The sequence below is a fragment of the Canis lupus genome, chromosome 3 (genome assembly GCF_048164855.1).
Source record: "Canis lupus baileyi chromosome 3, mCanLup2.hap1, whole genome shotgun sequence".
NCBI lineage: Eukaryota > Metazoa > Chordata > Mammalia > Carnivora > Canidae > Canis > Canis lupus.
The window spans coordinates 10,770,053-10,776,052 of NC_132840.1; positions in this window are offsets into that span (position 1 = coordinate 10,770,053).

Genomic DNA, 6,000 nt, shown 5'->3' on the forward strand with positions numbered 1-6,000 from the left:
TGCCAATAATACAATACTATATTTCTTAAAACATATTCTTAGAATTTTCCATGAAGCATTTATCTCTTAGAAATTCATAATCTCAATTATATCCAAGTGTCTCTCCTTTCCTGCAGAAAGGAGACTTTTTTTTTTTAAATTAACTATGGTAAGGTTGTTCCCTCATGTTTTTGTTTATGTCAGTATTCTTTTTCTACAGTAGGTGAATAGAAAAAAAAAATAACTATTGGTACTTCATTTCTTAATAAAAGAAATGTATTTTTTTCTCCTCTTAATTTAAAACAGCTGAAATTAAACCCAAAGTAACATTTTTAATCCTCTCTGATAAACCTTTTTCCTGTCTTTTCCTCCACTGTAGTTGGAAATCTTTTTATTTTTTTTCTTCAGAGTTTGCTTTGAAGCAACTTGTGCATACTATTCTGATCCCCTTTCCTACCACTTTATTCTAGTCCACAACAAGATGTGCTCTCTAAATCTCTTATAATTCTTTCTTTTTTCCTTCCCTTTTTTTCCTCTTACATTTTCATTTTCTCTTTCTTAATATACCATGCTATGAGGCTACAGGAATTTGAGTAGTATCTGAAGGTTATTAACTTATCTTTTCCAACAAGAATTCTAAATCTTTGTCAACAATTGCATTTAGATGTCTGCATACAGTAGAAACACAGTCAACAGATTCCCATTGTTAAATGGTTATGGTTGGGTTCTGCCATGGCAGCAAAGCATGGCAATTAAGAGATTGGGCTTTGGAGTTAGATCAACTTGAGCTCCTACTGGCTATGAGTGTGAGCAAATTATTTAACATCTATATGCCTTAGTTTCACTATCTGTAAAAGGGGAGTAATAGTAATACTTCAAGAGTTAAGACTGAAAGAGTTAAGACACACAATAAACACTAAGAAAATATTTGTAGTTAATTATTATTTGTATATAGCTCTGATCTCTAATTGTTAATATGACCCTATTTTTATGCAATACCTGTTTGTTATAAAGTCTTAAGATTATTTACTTGTTTTTTAAGTAACAACAACAACAACAAAAGTGAAACCAGAGACTGCCTTGTTTGATTCTTAAAAGACCTTTGAGAATAAAAACCAGGAGTGAGGGGATCCCTGGGTGGCGCAGCGGTTTGGCGCCTGCCTTTGGCCCAGGGCGTGATCCTGGAGACCCGGGATCGAATCCCACATCGGGCTACCGGTGCATGGAGCCTGCTTCTCCCTCTGCCTGTGTCTCTGCCTCTCTCTCTTTCTCTCTGTGTGACTATCATAAATAAATAAAAATTAAAAAAAATAAAAAATAAAAAAATAAATAAAAACCAGGAGTGAAAGGGAATAAAAGGAAAGGAGAGAAAATGAGTGAAAATATCAGTGAGGGTGACAAAACAGAGAGACACCTAACTCTGGGAAATGAACAAAGGGTAGTGGAAGGGAAGGTGGGCGGTGGGTTGGGGTGACTGGGTGATGGGCACTGAGGGGGGCACTTGGCGGGATGAGCACTGGGTATTATGCTATATGTTGGCAAATTGAACTCCAATAAAAAAAATAAAATAAAATAAAATAAAATAAGAGAATAAAAACAAGGGCCAGAGTGTCAATATCAAGGTGACTATGTTGCAAAATTTAAGGAGGAACTTGCCCTTAGGTGCCAACGCTGTGCTTGCATAATGCTGAGACTGAGCACCTCCTTGATTTTTGTGCCTTAAACATCTTTCTTGCCTCTCTCTAGCCTGGCCCTGATAAATTTTCACTTTGACTTTTGCTGTAAGTTCATGGAATCAGTACTTATAAAAAAGATAATTTGCATGTGGTTCGGTGTATATGCAGGACTTGGGCATAGAAAAGTTTAAGGAACCTTATGTATGCAAGACCTTCCAATCTCTGGACTGACTTGAAGATTCAAAGTATCTTTGTAATTCTGATGGGTTTTTAACTCAAAGTAATAAAATGCCTAAATATCTTGAATACTAAATATGATATAATAACTGTTTTTATTTATGTCAGGCATATATGACCAAAAAAAATCCAACTTTAGCCATTAAATCCTTTGGGGAATTAAATTTATCTTTAACACAGCATGTTTTAAAGCATTCTAGTAAGGTTACCAATCATTCTTATTGCACACAAGTCATTTCAGTTGAAAAATGACTAAAGTAAAATAAGAATCACTAGTGTTATATCCAGAAACTAAAGTTACATGCAGGTTTAGACTGTAAATAGCTGCATTGCAATTTAGTAAAGTGACAGTGCTAGTGTTTGTTTTGGTCATCATTGAGAGATACACACCTGTAAGGGAAGAATACCTTCTTGTGTTTTCTTACCAGACTAAAAATTTATGTGTGATCAAAGAAACAACATTGCTGTTCATCAGAGACATTGTGTCTTCCACATTACACTCAGTTCCAAAGCATTTGTTATACTAATAGTGGAAACACTATTGTCTTCAGCACTTTCATTTTAAATATAACTTGTTGAAATTCATGTATTTGCCTTATTTGATCCCATTTTCATACATCCTGGTGATATCAGTATATCAACATTTGTAAATATAAAAGTCTATATCTGAAAAAGACTACAGGCATAAAACAAGATTTCTTGATTAAATCATAATATCCAAGGCTATCTACTTAGAGCCCTTTCCTGCTAGAACCCTACTCAGAACCCTTTCCTGTCACTTAGTAAGCTTTTCTTCTTTGGCTGTGATTCTTTTTGAGTCTAATAAACTGAGTTAGATTTTCCTTATAGCCCAAGAAAACGAATGACTTTTGAAGAAGTATTCTTTCCTGAAAGTCAAAACTGAAACCTGTTCCTAAAGAGTGTTACTGTTGGATGACATTTTGCTATAGATGATATTTTTCATAGTTATATAACACAAAGCAATTTTGGTAACTGAGCAGGAGACTAATTTCTGTGTCATCTGAACAAACCAGTAAACTCATTTGGTATTCCTAAAATCTTTCTTCTCCTCATAGTTTGTATCATAGTAAAGCTGTCATCATTTGTTCCTACATTATTACTATAAATATGCAATGTTTACTCTCTACACAATAAGTCTTCAAAAGATTTTGACTGCTATAGTTGTTACTGTTTCTAAGAGGGATGTTTAGTGTAAGATGTACTAAGAAAATAATCTAATAGAATAGTTATGAGTGCAGCCCTACATTTGAACTCTGGCTCCTAAATGAGTTAAATTACTTCTCATAGTCTTAGTTTATTCATGTGTAACATGAAAAACAATGATAACACCTATCTCATAAAGTGATTATAAAAAGTTAAGGTAAAACAATAAAGTGCTGATTATTATTTGATATGGGAAGGCTTATGAGAATTTGGTACAGTAAATGTGTTCTTTTCTCCAAAAATACTAAAATAACTTGGCTTTAAATTTTTATTTTAAATAATTGGAGAATATTCTTTTAAGAGATCCCATCCATACCTAGACTTCAAATTATCTACCTTTAATGCTTTTTTTTTTAATTTTAGTTTTGATTCTTAAATTTCTATCTTTTGTCCAGATTGACATCTCTAAACATAGCCCAAAATCACCATGTCCAGAACTGCATTCATGGTCTTCAAATCCCTACCTTGAAAAATAAAAATAAAAATCTGTTCTTTTGTCTTTCAATCCTTACCTTCTATAAATGACTTCACTATCTAATTGTAGAAACATAACAATCCTTTTTTTACCTCCCTTCCCATGTCCAGTTCATCAAGTTCCATTAATTTTACTTTACAAATATCTTAAATTCAACCACTTCTGTCCATATCCCCTGCTACCATCCCAAGCCAAGTTACTGTCATCTTTTACCTGGTCCACCACAGGAGCCACCTTTTTCCCATATCCACTTTTGCTTCTAACAATCACTTCTCCATATCACAACCAAGGTCATCTTTTTAAAAGACACAGATCTGATTATTCCCTTCTGTTCATGAAACTTTTCAAAGACTTTGCATTTCTCCTAAAATGAAGACTTAACATCACAAACGTGGTATTCCAAGCTGAGCATGATCTGGACTTTGTCTCACTCTCCACCTTTATTATATTACATTCTTCTCTTTACTTCCTATTTCAATCACATACCCATTAAATAGGATCTTTGCCTAAATCTTTCTGTTTAGAATGAGCTTTTTCTCCCATCTCCATTTTCCCTAAGTAACTCCTAATCATTCTTCAGATCCCAGGTTAGCACTGAATTCCTCAAATCTTCCCATACTGTCATTCCTTCCCCACCAAACTGAATTATTTCCCTCTCTTCTAGGCTTTCATAGATCCCTGTGATATTTTTTATACCACTTATATAATTTTTATTATACTTATATTATTATTTGATTAGAGTCTATAAACTATGTGAGTGGAATCTATGTCTAGTTTTGCTCTCAGTTGAGTCACCTGTGCCTACAAAAATGTCTAGAACCTAATAAATATTGTCACATGAGAGAAGGAAAGTAATCACATGATTTAAAAATGGCAATATTCTAAATCTTCAGATATAAAGAAACCTTAGAAAGCATGTAATTATATATTTTTGCTTTATAGATTAGGAAACAACATACTGAGATATACCTTCCTCTAATAGAAATTTTATCTTAGAAAAAGCTTTGACTAGATCATACTGATAGAAATGAAAGGCAGGGCCAGTCTCTTGAGTAAGCAGCCACAACCTATCAACTAAGCAGTTCCATTTCCATAATTTCTATTTAATGAACCATTAGGAGTTATTGCAATTACTCTATGTCCAAATAGCTTTAGTAGCTAATAACTTATTTATTATGTATTCTTCAATTGCCCTATACCTTTGTGCATTCCAAAATAATTTTACACATACACATAATTTTACATATATATATTTGGATGTGTATATGCATATATGTATGAATATATGTTCTTTCCTTCCTTCCCTCAAAGATAATGAATAAAATGCAGGCTGAAGTTTGAGAGATACTATTTTATACTATAAAACTGTGAAAGAAAAGTCAGAAGACAAAATATTCATAAGGAAAAGGTGTCACAAAGTGCTTAATAACTTACAGGACAATGCAGGATGTCAAAGAGACATCACCCCATTTTAACAATGAGCAAAAGCCAGATAACCTACAAAATCATATCTTTCTTGAATAATCAGAGAGTTGAATTTGTGAAGCAACCAGGTAAAGTGAATTCCAAAGAATAACAAGCTTATCCAAAGAAATGGGGCACAGTTGTTTCATGTATAGTAAAGAATACATGGCCTCCATTAGAGTATATACAAATAAAACAAATTATGCCAACTTCTTAAAGGCCCAGTGTGGGTAAATATGACATTTTAGAATTCCTGAGAGTTCCAGGGTTTCTGCACTCACTTGCAAGCTCTTTTCCATAGACTTCTACTACATGAAAAAGTTAGAGGGCAGATCAGTAGGTGGGAGAAAGCTTCTTTTGGTTACATTCAGACATGAAATTCTACTTACTTCCTGGACACTTTTTTCATACAAAGCAAAAATCTGAAGCCACTGGGGTAAACAAGAAACTCTTACTTAGCATTCAAACAAAGATTTGCTACTTCTAGAGAAGGGGTAGACATCAAAGCCATCACTCCCCTGTAGATTAAGAACTATCATTATTAAGGAGTTGAGTCAATTTAGTTTGTAGTTTAGGACAAATATTTTTTATCTCAGTCTTTACTACACACAATGTTTAGGATTCAATTTAAAAATTACAAGACATACAAACTCAAGGAAAAACAATTTCAAAGAAGGAAGGTTATTAACAGAGCTAAACTTAGAGATGATACAGATATTGGAAAACGTATACAAGGACTATAAAATTACCATGATTAATAAGTTTAAGAATCTAGTGAAAAGGATAGATGACATTCATGAACATGTAGGGAATTTCGGAAGAGATGAAAACTATTTTAATAAGTACTCTATATTGGGTGATGGGCACTAAGGGGGACACTTGATAGGATGAGCACTAGGTGATATGCTATATGTTGACAAATTGAACTCCCCCCCAAAAAAAAAA